The 19,955-nt window shown below is 39.5% G+C and overlaps 1 protein-coding gene and 1 long non-coding RNA gene across 6 annotated transcripts in view; one reads left to right on the forward strand and one right to left on the reverse strand.

Annotated features, from left to right (window-relative positions):
• LOC109851696 (fasciclin-2) overlaps positions 1–19,955 on the reverse strand; it is a 104,366-nt gene that overhangs the window by 66,801 nt on the left and 17,610 nt on the right. The gene's annotated exons all lie outside the window — the stretch shown is intronic.
• LOC109851698 lies at positions 15,022–16,390 on the forward strand. The gene is made up of 3 exons (XR_002249927.1): positions 15,022–15,121; positions 15,255–15,509; positions 15,726–16,390. It is a non-coding gene; the product is annotated as an uncharacterized LOC109851698 (long non-coding RNA).

Consider the following 19,955-nt stretch of genomic DNA (forward strand, 5'->3'; position numbering starts at 1 on the left):
CACATAGTGATTTCTAGTCAAATTATTTGTGAAACTTTGTGAAACTTAGTCATAAAAAATAACATTTCAAGAAATTATTACTTTTATCACACCGTGAGAAGAAAATACAAAAAATCTTAAATAAAATACTTATATTTAACGAAATGAAGTTTTACGCTCTACTTATGTATATAAAACAGCTGTGAATTATACTCAAATTATGTTTAACTTTCGTTAAAAAATCACAGGAAATGACATTTCAAAAACTTGTTATTTTTATCGTAAAGAAAAAAATATAGGATCTTAAATAAAATACTTATATTTAGCGAAATGAAATTTCATGCTCTACAGGACTAACATCCAAGGGAGCTACAGAACCTATTTAGCCCCATGGTCAAGGTGGAGCTCTCTCGGTTGCTGCTTTAGATATTCTACACACGCAACCCGGAGATCCCGCTGACGCGCGTCGTTCAATCGCGGAGTTTCCCTTGCTCGGGCAAAAGCCGCTCTCCTTCCCGTTCTCGCATCTCTCGTTCGCAGCGTACTAAAATATCGCTTTCATCTTTCTGCAAACCACCTCCAAGAAGACCTAAGTGCAATCCTCCGCAACGAAGTTACTCGCGGTTCCCTCTTTAAGTGTGCGTGTTCGTTTTCCTTGTTCTGGAAAGTGTTTTTTTTTTTTTTTTTTTTGATCTTTTTTTGCAAAGGGATGTTGGTTACTTTTCGGTGAAGCGCTCTAAAAATTCGCAATAAAACGCAGCAAGTAAGAAGCAGAGGGAAGAAAACGCCGGTTGAAACAACCGCTTGTTTTAAGAGAATTTTATGAATCTACAGGTTGTAACCAAGCTCGTTCGATTAAAAGCTCTCGCCGCTTCCTCGCACAGAGGCCGACATAAATATCACTCTCTCACCTTTCCCAAGGTCGACGCTTGAGCGCTTCAGGTGTACTTTCTGCTTTCGCGCGCGTCCCGCTAAAGTGTCTTTCGCCCTACTATATATTTTCTGTTTAACGAGAAAAAGAGTTTTATTACGCGCGTCATGTTCGGCGTTAAAGCGGCGCCATTTTTTATCATGTCGGTCGTTAGGCAAAATCGCGCGCTGATGCCGCACGGAAATGGGAAGGAAATTCGGATATTTCAGAGACGAGAAAGAGAGAGAACTTGTGCGAAGTTTCCTCCTTGCGGAGAATGCGGAAATGGAAATATTTCATGTTGCCTCTTCTCCACCGTTCTCATTTCTGCTCAGTGCTTTTGATCAAATAAGAATTTCTAGAAACTTGCACGCCCGGTATTAAGTCTTGCGGTTGCCGCGCTACTTAGAGCTTATTATACGGATAGAACTTCTGACCTTACGTAGCTTACGAAGCGTTAACGTCGACGCTGACGACGAGATAGGAAAACTCTCCCTTAACAATGATGTTAAGTTTAGCTTCGTTATAAATAAGCTGTCTTTATACATAGTTGCGTAGAAAACAAAGTAAATAAAAGATAAATATATTTTACATTACAATTTCTTATCACACAAATGTCTCGTCTATGATGAAATTTCACAAAGTAATCGTCAATTTAAACCAGCAAAATTTTTTCCAATTAATAAAATAATATAATACGTAAATAACCTCGTGAAAAGACGAATAAAGAAGTTAATGAGGATATCAAGATTAATGAGAGCCAATATATACAAGATGTTCACGTGTGTAAATGTCACTTTATTCAAATATATCAAACATTTCAATCCCCCTATTATGGATCTTCCTCAGTGATCAAAGAAAAGTTAAAACATTAATTAAATTAACGGATAGTTTAGAAATTTAATACGAGCCAATATGCTGGATGTACGTGCAAATGTATTTTTAAACGTGTAAATTAATACTTAGAAACTCGAATTCAGGTTAATTCAAAAATTTATTTAAGATGCTTAAATTTGCATTTCCGATGTATAAAGTATCCATTTTACCTCGTTATAAAATTTTAAAAATCCATTAAAAAAAAGACATCTTGGTCAAGAATCACTTTCCGCATTCCATACAGTTAATTAATATGTATATTAATAATTTTAATTTAAATTTCCAAGTGTTTTAATTTGCACAGGTATAAAAATATAATTTTGCATCCAACACATTCAGCTTGTATTGGCTTTATAAACTAATCTGCTAGTTGTAAATTTTCACGAGCTTAAAATTTGTTTTTATTAATTAACGCGTTGATAACAGCAAATAAAATATGTAAAGTGTTATTCAGTCGTTATTTGATCAAAGAAATGATAAAACATTATTTATAATTAAATCAATTTCACAACACAAGATTACAGAGAATATTGCATGAAAAAATAGCACAGAATAAAGTTCAGCAAAATTGCATGAAATTCTTTATACAAGCGTTACATACGCCAACATTCATAGTCTTTGAAAAGACATGTGGAGAAACATATCTGCCTTACGAATTTAAAGTCGGCAGTTTGTGTGAGAGATGCCATTTCCCCTTCCTCCCATACTGCCGCACATATTACATCTCTCTGTGTGCTTTATGTGAATAATCATTAACATTTATCATAAATTGTGACACCGTGTAATATACACTTGCTCCTTTTATCTCTGGCAATATACTGCGGATGGTAATAGCGCTATCTGCCGTAGCCACGTGTATGTGTGAAATATATACACGAAAAACGCGCACTTGCACGTGTAATATAGAAGTCAGATTTATATAATATACTTCTTTCCACGCGCGCTAGAAAATCGGTTACGTCTCGCGGAATTTATTCGCAATCTGATTATCACGTTATCCGCGATTGTTGCGTTTAAATTTAACTAACTTAATTTTACGAAATTTGAAAACAAAAATCTGACAATCGCGTTATTGCATTTAAATTTACTGAATTGTTCTTGTTTGATCTCACGGTATTTATGTAATTCTTTTTTCATTAGCTATTAGCGCCTATAAGCGTTTTTGAAAGTTCGTTCAGAAGAATATGCTGTTGACGCCTATTGGCGTTTAACTAAATCTTGTCATCCATTGCTCAAATAGCACTAGAGATATTACCTTCGGTATTTATTATCGATATTCATTTTGATACTAACGCAATGCAAATGTGTTTTGACGACTTTCGTACCTTTTTCAAAATACGCGCCAGCATTTTGTCGCCAGCAAAAGATCAAAACCAAAGATCCGACTTTCGTGTTATTCCGTTTAATTGTACTGTGAATTCTTATGATTACAAAATTTACAAAATTTAAAAACAACCGCAATCGTGTCGGTGCAATAAATCGAACACAGAAAACAAAAGAGGCTATCAATGTAAACATTTTTCCGATTCAGAAACGATCTGAAAATAGACACATAATTCTCGCATATCGAGGAAAGGGGGATGCTTCGACGATACCCTAATGCTAGCGGATTCGCAGTATCGGATCTGTCCTATGTATCAGGATTACTAACAAGTTGGGTGCGAGGATGAGCCGTGGGAGTCGTTGTTTTCGAGAACGTAATCGAGATTCATGGCCATTGCGAGGGCGATCGGTCAGAATTATTACCCAGAAAAGTCGAAGAGACTTCAGGGGGAAAAGGCGCGTAAAACGTCGCGTTGCTTCTCGATCTCTATATAAGATCCTTTTTTACGCTCCGCTTCTCGCCGGCTGATCATCATAACGCGTCTCCTTTGTCCCGCGTCGCGGCAAAACGTCTAAGGTAATTAAGGCGACCTCCCCTTCCCGTCCTCGTGCGCGACGATGAGAGTCAAAGTCGATCGTCGGGGTTAACGAGGGGTTACGTCACGGTGGCGAGCCTCGGTACCGGATCTTTGCGAGCCAAGGTAAACTCGAGCGGGTAATTCGGATCGACTTCGGTCGGTATAAACGGCGACGGTTACTGCGGTCACCGAGGCCAGAGAGAAGAGAGGTCGGAGAAGCTTTCTGCCCGTTTAAAATACCGCGGTTATCTGGCCTCACTGATTCCACTGTTATATCCGGATTAAGCCGATCTGGAACTCAGTATCTACAGAATATCTCCTCCAATCTGCATATATCGACCGCAAACATGCATTCTCGGATGAATTCGGAATACGCGTGTACTTTTGTTGAAATCCGCGGACAACGTTTGCTCGAAAATATATTCGCAGTTATTTAAATATTTACCAAAGAATAATCTTAAAAAAAAAAACGAGTAAATAACGTTGCTTGGTAAAAACAAAATAATATTTAATAAATTTGTAATTTTAATTGAAAAGTTTGCCGAAAACGGCTTTTAATATATTAAGAAATTAAATGTTACACAACAAACAACATATTTGATTAATAATAAAGTATCGAATATTTAAATGCGTATAGTTATATAATCTTATGCATGTTTGTTTAAAACTGGTGTTCCTTTTCTTTCCGATTGTTAAAAATTATTCTCATACAGAACACACAGAACAAAGAGAACGTCTTTCTTTACGCGATTAATACGAGAGAGACAAGATCTCTGAATCATCCGCGATGCAGTCTCTTTAATTTGAAACACGAAGCTCCGACGGAGAGGATTAGATTGAACTTTGACCACCGACCTTTAATTTCCTCTTAGACTTCTTAATTGCATCCTCGGCCGCGTAACGTGCATTTAGCTCAATGGAATTGAGCTATGAAAGCGGACCCGACCGGAGGGATCTCTCGTTCGAGGGGAAATCGCGTATGTCGGTCCGTCATGAAAAGAGTTGCATCTGCGCTCGATCACGAGAAAAAAAAAAAAGATCCGACGGGCCGCATTAGCGATTCATGAAAGTCAAACATTACCGTCCAATCGACGTCTATGTTTAATCTATCCAATCTGTTCGCGTTAACCCCTTATGTGACCTCCAAAGCGACCTGGCCGTTCATCATGGGAAATGATAAATGCTACGAAGTGCTCGTAAAATTTAGTAAAAATACAAAAATTAATTTTAAATAAATAAACGAAGTTTGATAAAAACATTTTTTCATGAAAAAAAAAAAAAAAAAAAAACAGATATTATGTATACGACGAATAAAATTTCAAAAGATTTACAATAAGAATAAAACTAAAATACAGAAGTAAAAAGCTGTGGAAAACTTCAAAATTTTTATACGTACGATATAGAAAGCTGAGAGAAGCTTAAAGTGTCGAACGTCGCGCGAAGAAATTTCGAGAAGAAATGTCAAGTGTGAAATGGCGGAGACATAATCGAAATCCGGCGAAACGTCGTCGTGCGTAGGGCTTGCGGCGCCAATGAAGCAATTTCGATGCGACGTATCAAAGCCGAGGAAAATAGAAGATATCGAGAGACGTGGCTGATTTTCCCCGTTGACATAAAACAAATCGATCCGCGCGCTGATCAAAGGTTGACAGCGTCGCGGCGGCGACAAAATCTCTCCCTTGTGGCACAGCCAAGGTTCAATTAAAAAAATTAGCCGCACCTCCGGATCAGGTGAAAGAGAGAGTGAGAAGTACGCGAAGATCGCTGCCAAGGGCGGTTTAATTTAAAACCGACTGTTGTATACATCCGCACCCTATCTGCCGCGTTCTCGGTGCAGAACGCTAATCCAATTCGTGCCGCCTTTAATCCTTCAACGCGCTCGCACGGCGAATGGTTCTCCGAGTTTTCAGATTGAATTTTCAAGGTAACCGCAAATCCCGACTTGTTTCTCCCTTTCTTTCGCCGTCAATATGGATTCGCGGGAACAGTAACACTCGTTGCTTGCCGGGCGAAAACACGTAGACGGCAGAGCAAATAAATCTCGATGCGCGCCGTAAGGTGTTTTGCACGTTCGCGCATCCCCATGTGTGTGTACCCAAGATTTAGAGAGATATGTAAATTACCGAAGTTACTGAGCTTTAGTTGAAACAACAGCGTTTGATAGAAACAACAAGCGAGATTCCAAGTTTGTAACATCGCGCGGACAAAAATATAACGTAGAAACAACTTTCCAAACACCAAGTAGTAAATGTGTCTTTCTTGGTACATATATGACACAAAAACTAAAGTACACAATAATAATAGAAACGTGCACACACGTTAAGTTAATAATTGAGAAAGATTACAAACACGTTACCGTTATTACTGCTCGTCAATATGTCATTACGACAATTTAATTGACGGCATTCAATTACTTTGGCTCATGTAGGTCGCGCTCCATTCGTGTGACAGAAAAGTGGGAGTGGCTAACGCGTTAATCGCACACGCGAATAATTTCCAATACCCACACACAAAGCTCCGGTAACCTACATTTTCTAGTATTTTTCTCGCTGCATGAATTTTTTTTTTTTTCTCTTTCTCGACAACGAAAGCGGATTTTTAGTCCGACTTAATCCATCACGTGCAAATTATCCTCCTTTCTTTTAACTCGGCAAACTTTAATACGCGCGGCGAGCTTATAGAGCCCAAATGTTGAATTTTTAATCTTTCATTTTCAGATTCTTCTCCGACTCATTCGTCATGCAATAATGGAACCGAATTTCATCCGAAATCTGCCTATCAAATTAGGCGTTTCGTCCCGGAAATTTAATTGTAACTAAGTATAAACTTCGCGTGATATAAATTAAATATAAAATTATTAATCCAAAATTTAATTGGCAATTAAATATAAGAACTGCTCGTTATAAGTTTACCGCATTATTAAATAAATTAAAAGAATAAGATTATATTTCACTTCTTGACATTTCCTGGTTTTCATCATATCAATTATCTCCAAGTTTGTATTAAATGTTGTTTAATTTATGCGAATGTGTTACATAACACAATAGAATTGTGCTCGCACACATTCGCGCGACGAATGCTAACAAGCACGGTATGCACTCAAAATGCGTCACCCTGAGGGAACCCGGTGTGATACATACGTTTCCGCGCTTAATTTGTAACGCGATCCTGACGCGAGGCGAAACACGACTTTCGCAGAAACACATTACGCGCCAAGCTGCGCCGTGAATTTTGCGAAATGTCCAACTCTAGTTGACTTGAGAGAGCGTGCACGGTGTCTCGCCCGACACCTTGTCACACAAGTTCGAGGGAGATTCAATCTCCGCGGTAATTTGAAACTAATGTCGTATCATATATGAGCGTACATTCGACCATTATGCAATTGCGAGGATTACTAAATACTATTGTGTTAGCATGAGCGCGCATTTAGATAATTATTCACTTGTGCGCAAATGCTAAACATTATTTTGTAATAACATGAGCGCACTGTAAGGTAATTATGCAATTACGCCAAATGCCGAACAAAGAGGCTTAATGTTTTTCTAACATTTTATCAAGTTGCGTCATTCCTTTTGTGTTGTTAACACATTGCGAATCAACATTTTATTGCTAATTAAATATCCAATGGCCAGTCATTTCTTTTTGCATCACATTTTTATAAGTTACTCATTGTTAATAGTTAAAAATCATTATTACTATGCCAATTTTTAACTATGTTTATTAATTTATTCAATTTTATTTCGACTCAGATGACGACACTAAATTACACTCTATCAACGCATTAATGTTTTAACTCCTCACGATCTATTTCATTTTTTTATTTACATTTTATATATGTGTGTGTGTATAGTAGTTGATTGCTGAAAAAGATTTAAATAGCAAGATCGAAACGTCCGACATACTTGAATAAAATAACATTCACACGAATATTCTAGTGTTTTGATCTTGATATCTCTTTACTTTTTCACGAGATTATTTATTAAAAATCATTGTCAAGTTAAAATAGAAAACGCGAGATGTTTCATCATCCGCGCGTCCGCAATGTATTAAGAGACCGTCGTCGTTTGTTATTTATCATTCGTAATCGCGCGATCTTTGTTTTTGTAAGATATTATTTAAGTCTTCGCGTTCTCTTAATTACATCGTAAATTCACGAAACATCCCCTTTCGCAAAGGAGTTTTTTCGCTACGGGGAAACGCAAGCCACACGACGACCTGGCGTCGGTTCCGGTGAAGACACTACAGAAATAAGAGTGGAAACACAATATAGGCGCTTTGTGTGGCCAAGTCCACTCAGACCGGCGCTTCCTTTGCACCCTCTTGCTCTCGAGCTTTTCTTATAACCATGGCGCTTCTCTCTCTCTCTCTCTCTCTCTCTCTCTCTATCTTTCTCTCTTTCTCTCTCTTCTCTCTTGATATCGCTGCCAACAATGACACTATAGAAAAACCGCGAGGGATAATATGGGCAGCACGCACGAGGCCGTTCGACGAAATCGATTTCACTTCTGGTCTACATCGCAAAATGTTCTCTCCCTTCCGATATCCTCCCCCCTTCTCGGATACGTGCCCCCTCGCGAGCCACATCACCTTTGATTCAGCGAAATTCGAGACGTCTTCCCGCGCCACTCCACCATTGTTTCACGTGGGAAGAGAAGCGAGACAAGGGGAGCGAAGGCGGGAGTTTATCGAGAAATTCGAAACGCCTCTCCTACGGCGTCCTCTTCCTCTTTTCCACGCTCATCCTCTACACGCCCTTCCTCTATCCCGTACACGTTCCCCTCCTGCCGAGGTCTGTAACGGGGGATTCACCGATATCGAATTTCGGTCGATGCATTTGACAGAATTTTTTTTTTTCACATCAAGCGGACAACTCGTACGAGTTCTTTCTCGCTCTACGCGTCGATCACATTGGAAAATGTCACTTTATTCAATTTCTCGACACGATAAGAAAAATTGTTCTTTTTTTTTTCTTGCGTCGAAATTTACAAAAATATTAAACATTCAACTGGCGTTGCGATCGATCGAAAAAAAAAAAAAAGGAACAACCGGATATAAAATCAGGCAACCGCATTTAGACGGCAAATGCGGTGCCAAAAGCGAGATCACGTGGCACTGAGTAGCCGATTCGCATGCTACGGTAAGATGGTGCACCTGAGACTCTGGAAGCGAATTGCGCGCACGTCGTTCCCCGTGTAAAATGGAGAGGTGGTTTCGGGGTGCTTCAGGTGTGTGTCACGATGAATCGTTTTTGGAAATCGCTTTGGACGAGCGAACATGCGAACGTTGTCGGCGAGAACGCTTCGAGTAAAGCGATTAAAGGACGATCGTGCGCACCGTGTAAATACACACATCCTATACAGTATACACAACGTACTCATGTGTATACTTTGTCTAGTTATATACCGTATCGCACGTAGTTGCAGCCTGCGTAATGCGCAAGCTGCGTATTACCGAGGAGTTATTGGTTAGACAGACGATCGATATTGAAGTGTTTTATCCTCGATAACGAACGTGAAATTTTGCAGAAAATTAAAATTGATACAAAAATGACAAAAACAAAATTTATTCCGAGATTTAGTGTCTCTAGATTTTGAAGAAAATTATTCACAAAATAATATGTTTATGTAAACGATAAGAAATGAGCAACCATTTTCCAAAAATTACGCAAACGATAACACATTTACATTCCGAACAAATAATATCTGACGATGGTGGACAATAAAAAGTGAAATAAATCGGTCTGAAAAGTCCTTGAACGTCTGCCAGCGCGTTCCGTAAAGATCTCTGTGATCAAAAGACACTTCAAACATTGACATCTGCGACGATAACGGTAGCACATATGAAACCGTTTAAACGCGTCTAAAATAAAACGAAATTTGTGTACTTAATACGTATTAAGTTTTTTATTTTTGCTTTCTGTTTTATATTTTGTTATATTTTATATTTGTATATATTTTTTATATGTATTTTTATATTTGTTAATTTTTTTATGAACTGAAAGCCCGAATATAAGATCGAAACGTTTAAGAACAATAAAGTTTTAGCTCAGCAGTTTTAGTTATTGTGTTACATCACGAGTCATTTGTTTTTAAAAACATGTTTTTACCGTCGGAAACAACATGTCTAACAAAGCCCATTCAGTGCTTTTCGAAGCAATTTTTGATTATAAAAACATTATATTGTTTGAACATTTTCCATATTCGCCAGATTTGACTGATTTTTACTTATTTCTCAAAGTGAATTTTATACTCAAAAAAAGATGGTTCAATTTCCGAGGATAAGAAAAAACAGCGGAGGTTAAACAAAAAACGATTTGCACTTGAACAATAAAAACAAATGTAGCATGTTAAAAACTACAAATGTAGTATGTTGCCAGTGCGCGCGTACGCGCACAAGGGAAAAGTGTGAATAAAACTTAAAATATATATTTAAAGAAAAAAATGTTATAACTGTCAAGTGTCTCTTGTTACTTAATAGCCACATCTTTCTATTATTCTATTTGTTTGTATTACTTGTTTCACAACGAGTTTCACTCGATATTTATGTATAATCGTTTCCGTTGACCTTATCCGCCTTTTTTCTGTTTGACTTATAACTCTTTTAAACAACATTTATGTTTTCTAAAGTTTTATATTTTTGTTTAAAGATCCAATCAAATCAGAATCAAAATATTTAAATTCAAAACAAACAACAAATATTGCCCCAACATTTGCGACTGCTCGGAAGTTTATTTTATATGTTTGTATTATTTGTAATATATTGAAATATTTGTGTTACCGCGCAACAAGCCATAAAATCAGCATTTTCCCAAGAAAAAAGACCCAACGACTTACCTGCAACAAAGAAACAATAAAATTTTATTAGAATATTATCTAATTCTTTATTCCATGTTTACAGCAGAATATTATTCATAAAATGTTCAGATTTGTAAATTTGATCTTTTCACGAAACTCTCGCAATCTGCAAGAAACATCCAGCTCCGTGTATAAATAGATTACATCGTATCGATCGATCAAGAATCTTGTTTACGTCTTTCGTGGGAGATCACGCTCGATTGCAACTTCGTCGCAAACATCCTGGACGCGGAAAGGGGTTAACGTTCGCGGCGACCCCTAAGATATTTAATGGAAAAAAACACGCGAGATGAATTGCGTCGGACGAAGAGTGTAAGAGTTTCCGTCAAAGCGAACGACGAATAATCTCTAAGAACGCTCCGAGGCGACGACAAGTGGTCGATGTCGCGCGCTGATAGGAAGATGTTGCGGTAAAGCGAAGTGCTTTTGGGACCAAGGACGGCTATTTTTAACACTCTGGAATACTGCGAGTAAGAACGAATCTGGATTTGCTCCGGATGTTTTATGGGACACCGATGATGTATGTGTGTATGCGTATATTTAGCTTAACTTCACAGCTGTGAACACGTACACTACGTAACTTCGAAATCTGATATTATATACAGTGTCTTTGCAAACAATGTCAATGTGTATTTTCCCTTTGTAATCGAAAACCGACTTGTATTTCTTCTCAACCGTAATATATAATCTATTTCTGACATAATGCGCAATTGCATTACGACGCTTGCTCTATCTTCTTCGAGAACATAAAGGGGGAGCCAAGATCCCTTCCTAGAAATGCGAACCGTATAAGAGGCCTTCGCGAAACGATATCCCTGCGTTCTTTACGACGGGAGGGGAGTGTTGTCCTCTTAAGACCTCGCGTCGCAAGGAAGGAAGGAAGGAAGGAAGGAAGAACGAACGGACGGACGGATAGATAAAACGACCGGGCGGCCAACCAAAGGACACACAGCATATCACCAAGGACTGTCGTCGTGTGCCTTCTTCCTGCGACGCGAGGTATTGATCCTGTTTGCTACGCGGCTTTAGTATTCGGCGCGCAAACTTTCGCGAAAACGTGTCCCGCATGCCCGCGGCGCCCCATAATTGTAGATTCAAAGGATATAATTCGAAAGAGAGACAGACAGTGACGAAGGGGGATGGAACACGAGGGAAGAGGGAAAAGGCGCGCCGCGAATCTCCCTCGGGGATTTGGTGTACCGTGAAAGGGGAGGGGGTGAAAACGCAGAGAAGAGAGAGAGAGAGAGAGATCGGCCCTTGGCCTTTCTAACGAAGTGAAAATTGCCCCTAATTTTTTCCCGCCAGATATTCGATTTACGTCTGATATCATCCATTATCATTTCCGATGTCAAAGACTTTTATTTCAGAAAGAATCTCACATGTACTTGTACATGTATGTAGAAAAATAAAATATAGTCGTGATATTAAATTTTTTTCTACCTTCAAAAAGATTGTTTCATAAAGAAGAAGAAACGTTGTATAAGACACACGGCATTCTTATGTTTAATATAAGAACGCGCAATCGTGCAACCCTCTCTGACATTGAATATTAAATGTATGTTCAATATTAAATAATATCCAATTGCTATTTCAAACAAAATAGACGCTTCCACGCACAATATATAAAAAAAAAAAAAAACTCAGAGATCCCCACAAATATCTTGATATAATTTTGTCTCTAAAACACGCGATAAATCTAATCTTATCTGAGGCCCTCAGGCTCTCTTCGTATTCGAGAGAAGCTGGTAAGTTCGACAGATGCTTCCCAATGAGAGAAGGCAAGGATCTCCCCTTCATCATCAGGGATCATCACAGGGCGTAAGATATCATCCTGTTCCCTAATTCTTAATTCGCACTCGTCTCCGAGGATATACTTTGTACGTGATCTCTGGCAGCAGCCGCCTCCCTCTCGCCTCGCCGCGCGCTCGCACGAAAGAAGGATTATCGAGCTGTAATTAACGTCGTGGCCGCGGGGGGTTGTCGGGGACCTTATTGGCCGATGATCCGATAATACGCGCGGTAAACCGTAAAAGTAACGGTTCGAGGATCAAATTTCTCGCTCTTGCCCAAGTTTCGCCGAGATCTTTGCTTTTCTTTTGTGTTATCCTTGAAGAGAAGTCAAGAAGACGTGAAGAAACTCTCGAAGAAATCGACTGAATGTGAGATAACAACTCAAGTTGAAATTGTTTTGATATATAAAACACAACCCCGTAAGCGAGCGCGAGAAGAAGAAAAATTGTGAAATATATGAAAAATTCCAGTGTGTAAAATATCGCAAACGCGACAAAAGTTTTAAGTGATAAATACTCAAAGAATAAAACAATGGAAAATGCTTAAAGAGCTTTTATAATTGAGTGATCAATTTATCTTGCTGAAGTAGGAGCGGCGAATATTCCCATTTAACTCGTTAAACAAAGGGACCGCTAAATTTGCAGGAAGTTGGTTCCGCGTCGGAATTACACGGATATGGATCATCTTGAAAATTACTTCTTGCGGAAGCGAATCGCACTAACAATCTTCTAATAATTAAACCATGACACACATACGTAAATCTCACAACTTGAGAGAGAGAGAGAGCAAATACGTTAAAATATTTACTATTATTAATGTGCGAACTAGTTGGTTAAAATGACTCGATTCTCGAGTTTCGTGCGTCAATAACTTGACTACGCTCTATAACAATATAAGTGACTATACATTTACGTGTCGATTTCGCGGAATGAAAAATTTAGCAGCACTTACTCGGAGATCATGAGTGTTTCGACGCTTTATTTTTTCTGCTTGGCTCTGGTAAGGTAAAAACGTACAGTAACCTCCGAATCTATCGACAATCGATATCGATTTGGCAGTTATCGCCGTTGTTAATCTATCGAATTTCAAACGCGAGTCTATTAGCAACATACATATATAGTCACGAACAATCAAATATATCAAATTTGTAAAGAAAATGTGTTGTTCGAGAACAATTTTTTGCTGTGTTGGTTTACTTGTCAATTATCTATTAATTAATTGGATTTAAAAGCAATTTTCGGATTTATCAAGTATTTGTCTAACAACCTCTCTTCTTTCTTCGCCGCAAGCCGCGGATTTCATTGAACCTCTTGATTGCCCCGTAATCGGAAGTAATGAACAAACGAATAAAATAACCGATAGCCCGATGCTTTTCCTTTATTTGCGGAGATAAAAGCAATTTGTGCTCCGGTTGTCCGGATAAGGGTTAATCGAGAGGGTTCGCGTTTGTAAAAGCGCGGAAGTCGCGTTCACACGGGGGGCAGGAGAGAGCGTTCCGGTTGCGCAACGTAGACGAAACACACGTGCGCACATTGTGCACTTGCTTCTTGGGTTTTTTGTTGCCCTTAGCGTGACGTGTATTTTGAGCCACGACAGATAAGGCCGGGCTCCACGGCGATATCTCGGGCTTTGTGCCAGGTTTGGTTGCATCCGCGGAAGCCAAGATTACGCGGACAAAGAGACGGGCGCGCAAAAACACGTGGGAACGAAATTTACGGTGGGTGAAAGACGGTAGAATTTGATAATCGACAAAAGCAGTTTTCACTAAACGAATAGCCTCGAATTCTTCTTTGCCGAAAAAGAAATCGACCGGAAAACTTTTTTCTAATATACCTTAACATATTAGAAATCAATTTTTCTAATATATTACATATCTAATACATAAAATATATTCTACTAACAATTTTCTAGAAAATTGTTTCGTCGATTATTAAGCACGCAGTGATATTTAATAACTAAAAGTACATATTTAAACTTTAGAAAGCCGAAGAAGCCATTAGAATGGCTCAAATAACTATTTGACTATCTTTTAAATTATATATATATATCCGTTTGTGCACGTATTTCAACCCTGGCGGAGTCACTGACCTCGGTCACGTGATCGTGGCGAAGTCACTGACTTTGGTCACGTCATTACGGTATATATATACGTGTGTGTGTGTGTGTGTGTGTGTGTGCATTATTGTGTATAGAGATATAGAATATTATATATAATATATATAATATTCTTCTTTTTACTGTTTTCCCTGTCACGTGTTGTTTTTCCGTTCTTCCCTTTTTCTTTTATTTTTCGAATTTGATTTTTATGCGTTATTTTTGACATCTCTCTAATGTGTATTATATGGTTTGTAAGACGTATATACTAGCTGTCGTGGTGACAGGTTGTGTTCACTGACACTACACGTTAAAATAAAAACAATAATAGCGTGCGCGTAGCGCGCACCTGTTATGCTAGGTAAAAAACAAAAAATGAAGAGGCTAAAAAAGTTTTCTACATTTACCTCGTTAGCTCTGAATAACGCTAAAAAAAATTTTATATTCCTGTATCTGCCGAGGTTTAGTTGGGGTCCAATGATATAAAACAAAGGAAAACAAATCCTTGTAATCAGCGATTTAAAAAATCTTTATAAACATTTCATTTTTTATGTTAGACAACTTTCAGTTGTTTCTTCCTGTTTGAGGGAGACTTAACCTAACCACGATAATTTTATATAAAACGTACGTTATATATCTACACAAGTTTTGAATATTAAGTTTAAACATACAAGATTTAAAGAAAAAACATGCCGGCCTTCTAAAGATTAACCAAAGTGATTTAAGAAAAACTATTATTTTCTTCAAATTATTGATTTTTTGTGTCGTGTAATTATTTATCTGGAATTCTCGACAATCGAGACAGTAACGGTCTCGCCGGCTGACAATAACAGATTTCGATGCAATTAGAATCGGCGGTGACAAGTGGACGTCATGATTGGAGAACGGCTGGCTGGCTTCGATGAGAGAAGTCGTTCAAGGATTTATGATGGTTCAGGTTCAGGTTATCGAACCCGGATCCTTTGACGTATGACGCAGGGGAAGAGGCCGATATTTTTCGCAGAGACACCTTTTTCCCGTACTCTTTTCTCTCCCTTGCGCTCGTCGCGTGGAAAAGTACGTGAGCGCTATTCCCGGTAATGATGGCATTAGCGAAGTCGAACGGTAAGAATCACGTCGTTGGAAAGATATCGTTCCTCTTAAGATCATAGAATAAGTTTGAACGGCTTGTCTCTGAGCTGCTCGCGAAAGTTCCCGTTAAGAATTCTTGATTGACTTTGCTTGTTCCCTCGACCTCGGAAATTTGGGAGGGGGGAGGAGGGGGGAACGCGCGAATCTCATGGGACACGCTTCCTTGATCTGACTCGCTAATTTCAGCAGGTGATTCCTCTTCGTGGGAGTCCGGACCGATTCAAGCAAACATTGACTCTGTCCCACGGGATAAACACTCCCTCCCTCTCTTCCTTCTTCCTGAGATGTTCTTGTCTTTTGAAGTAAGGAGAGAAGAAGGAGAACACCAAGGCGAATAGGACGTGAAAGAGGTAGCCGGACCTTTATCGCGTGCGCGAGCTCCTCTCGTATAAAGTAAATTTTATCCTTTCGGAATCCATCGTCTCCAAAGAGGGTGCTGCTAATCTTCCTTTTAAGGTCGGGAAAATCTCGCATAACCTTTTCCTTTTTATCTCGCGTCTCTCAGAAGAAGTTATTATAATTAGGTAAAGACACGAAGGCACGTCGCATTTACGTACCTCGGAAGTAAATTTTTTTAACGATCGCAATTACGAGCGTCCCGCTAGTCATGAAGAGAACCAGCCGGACATCTTCCGTTGGGGGATGGCAAAAAAAGCAAGTAAGAAGAAAAAAAACGGGGAAAGCAGCGATGCTCGTTTTAAGACCGGCGGCGTGCGTCTCGAGAGTCGAATGCCTGAGAAGAGAAAAATTTAATTTCGCCATTCGCGGCGCCTGGATGTCTGATGACAATTACACGGCCGCTGCGCTTCCTCTTTAGCCCGACGATACGAAGAAGAACGGGAGAGAGAAAAAAAAGCCTCGATAAATGACGTCGTCGTCGCCGATCGTGAGAATTTACTCGTGGGGAAAAATACGCGAAAGTACGCGTTTCTTTGCGCGCGTTTTCGTTCGCCTCTTCTTTTCCGTAAAAAAAAAAAAAAAAAAACAAACAAACAAAAAAAGAAAAAGAAAAAACGCAATAGAGAAATTGCGTCTCGAAAGCAAAGGGAATTAAGTATCACGAAAAACTAAATTACGCCGTCGACTGAAAGCACGTAGAGGAGAGCGCAGGAAGCTACTAAATTAATAGAGTTAGCGCTTTGGTGTCACATAAAAAGGAAGATACTCGAGATAAAGCTCGTCGTATTTTCATCAAATCTGTAATTAAATAATCGCACGCTTTCGAATAGATATTCAAGACGAGAAACTGTTAAAACAACAAAAAAATTTACGCAATTCACGTAACGGTATGTAAATTTCTAGAACAAGCGTATCTGTTTAACTAGACAAAATTTAATCATCGGTAACTCGAATAATCTTAATTAATTTACACCGCATTCCACCGGCAGAATACGCGAATACAATAATATCGTTTCCATATCGTAATAGGCAATTACGAGCGTTTTAGCGAAAATTTCAAAGGCGAGCACGGACAGGTAGACAAGCGGTTGAAACTTTAATTTGTCCAGCCAGCCACACGGAAACCTGTACCGTAGTCGTTTTCGCGCACATACACAATATATATGTACACAACGATGCTCCGTTGCGGTGTGGGAAGACAAGGGAATAGAGGTAACTATTCGTGGTTAGAGTGTAGGTGGAGTCCCGGCGAGACGGAACGCCGGAATCGCGAGATTTCCCGGCTGCTCGAGTTACACGCGCTTTGTCTCGCTTTAAATCCAAGTAGTTAGTGTCATGTTATGGCAAGCCGGCCTCTTTCTCCCTTTACCTCCGCCGCGGACCAATTGTGCCGTTTGTGCATCTTAAGCGCACCCACCGCGTCGTCGCAGCTGTGCCTCTCGCTTTCCATTTCTCGCTTAAAACGGGCCGGTGGCCGTGCACCGAGTGTGTCCGACCAACGGTTTCACGAACAATATCACGAGAATAATTAAGAGCAAAACTGTTACGAGCAATCTCAACAGCGATGATACGAGGGGCGATTGGTAAGTACCCGAAACGAGTATATTTGCAGACAGGTATCTCGTTGCTGTTGTTGACAAGTTTCATCTTTCAAAAAGAAACAAATTTTAAACGCTGATTTATCATCGCACGTAATGTTTGTGCGACGGTTTTTGTCAAAATACAGCTCTATTTATGGCATCGATGATCGACTTTATTGTTGCTCGAAAGTTTCTTTCCAAATTGTTTTTTTAAATTTTCGAAAAAAAATGGAAATCGCGCACATGCAAATAAGGACGAGGCGGCAATTCGAAACCCAACTCGTAAATTTTGGCTACTGCAACAGTTGAAATGTGAACTGGTGTATTGTTAAAAATCACTGAGCGTCTGCTGGCGAGCCGTCAATCGCTTCGTGTGTGCAAAACTCTGTTTGCGAGTCAGACTTTCGGACCGAAAAAGCGATTCGAAGAAAAGCGCGGTTCTCGTCTTGAAACTTCTCGCTACCTTTTAAACTAAATAACACGATCCATTTATTATTGCGATCGTCATTAATCGCACGACAAAATTGCGCCTGGCTGCTCTTCGGGGATTTCAATGGGTCGACCCCTGACTCGGCTCGATTTGCACGCGCAATGCGCGATACGCGCGAGCTTTCGGCTTCGATGCTCACAAGTACAATTACGCCCCTATAAATCACGCAGTCGATGGGAATGAGGGTGATCGATAGTGTTTTTAATTGCAGCACCTTTCCGCTGCGATAATGTACCGTGTGTCCTGCGGCAGGCAATGTTAACAGCCATCATTGTCTTTGCAGTTCTATTTGCGTTAACAGCTTTACAAAAAATATTCATCGGCAAAATGTTTCGTCAGAGTATTGTAACCCGCAAAATTATTATTTGATAATTCACCGCCAACTGTGGACCATTTGGCTCTTTTTTTGAATCGCTTCCTTTTAATTTACAGTTCGCATTATTTCATATGTCGATGTTTTTATTTTCCAAAAATATCATCGAGAGATCTTGTGAAACAAAATGTCCCGTGCGATATGTGACATGTGAGGAATAATACATCGGTATTACGTGAATATGAAAATAATATATCAGGTTCGGTAACTTCGTTCCGTGTCTTGTGAATAAGTAAAAACCTTCAATTCTCGAAATTTAAATAAATTATGTGTATCGTATTTGTGTCAATATTCGATCGCTACAATTCCGACTGAAAATTCTATTTATACGTGACATAAAAGATGGGCATTATGTTACTAAGTTTTTGTGTAATTCGATTTTAGTTATATTCGATGCAATACTCGATTCCGTCGAAACATCAAATTTAATAATAAATGTAGAAAATTATAGAGAGGTGCAAAGAACGCCAACTTCGCTTTTCTTTATTGAAACTTGATATAGTTGGATAAAACTTCAACCTCGCTCGAAAGAACATTTTGGAAAAGTATGTAAATAATTCCTAAAGGGTGTGTGAGAGAGAGAGAGAGAGAGAGAAAGAGAGAGAGAGCAAGACGCGAAATAATTCAGTATCCCGGTCCGTAAAATAGCAGACTGAATTCTCGTTAATGTCACGCATATTTTCGGACGCGCAGCTCCGTAATTACATCGATGCACAGGGCGTATTTCATCCGGAGAGAATGCATCACGGGGGTTAGGATAGCGGGAGAGGAGGAAGGGAGCGCGTAATTTACGCGATATGAAAAATGCTTTATTTAGACCGATGTATCTCGGACGTGCGCGATTGTACCGAGGTGAACATTAATAATTCATGGCGCACGTCGGGCTCCGTAAATACTCGCGACGCGTTGTCTCGCGAACGCAGTCCGCAATCTAAAAACGTAGAAACGAACACCCGGCTTCGCCGCTTTCTCTTTTGTTATGACGCAAAGAATACGCGTTTTCACGGCTTCCAAAACGAAGAAAACCGCTAGAAGGCATTTTTTTCTTCTTCCCCGAAGAGCTTTTTTTTTTTTTTTATACAGCGTACATACGAGCGACGCGTATAGAAATCGAGGCTCATTCGGGACTTGCGCAACTCGCACCGCACATTAAACACGCGGTCACGGCGTATCGCGTCTCGTCATCTGTAATGTTCAACGCCGTGAACTTCCTTCTTCTATGAAAAGCCAGCCGGGATAATGTACTACAAAGCAATCAGCGAGAACATGAGAAACGGTCATTGAACTCGTTGAGATTTAAACGAGAAATTTAGCAAAGAAATTTATCAAGCTAATTTTTATCCGCCTGTCGAGACGATCGAGAAGCTTCGCGTTCGTAAATACAATTTGTAAATAATACGCAAATGCCGAAACCTTGGCAAAAACGCTTTAAATCGTTACCTCTCATCGTCATCAACTGTAATCGCAGCTTTGCATAATCAAACGGTCTTTCCCGCGCTCTTGAGCGGGGATAACTAAGCGATCCGTAATGGGCAAAAGGGAGAAGAGCGCGTCGCAAAATTATCCAAGTGTGTTTT

The sequence above is a fragment of the Pseudomyrmex gracilis genome, unplaced genomic scaffold, assembly GCF_002006095.1.
Source record: "Pseudomyrmex gracilis isolate BER0280 unplaced genomic scaffold, ASM200609v1 scaffold_19, whole genome shotgun sequence".
Lineage (NCBI taxonomy): Eukaryota > Metazoa > Arthropoda > Insecta > Hymenoptera > Formicidae > Pseudomyrmex > Pseudomyrmex gracilis.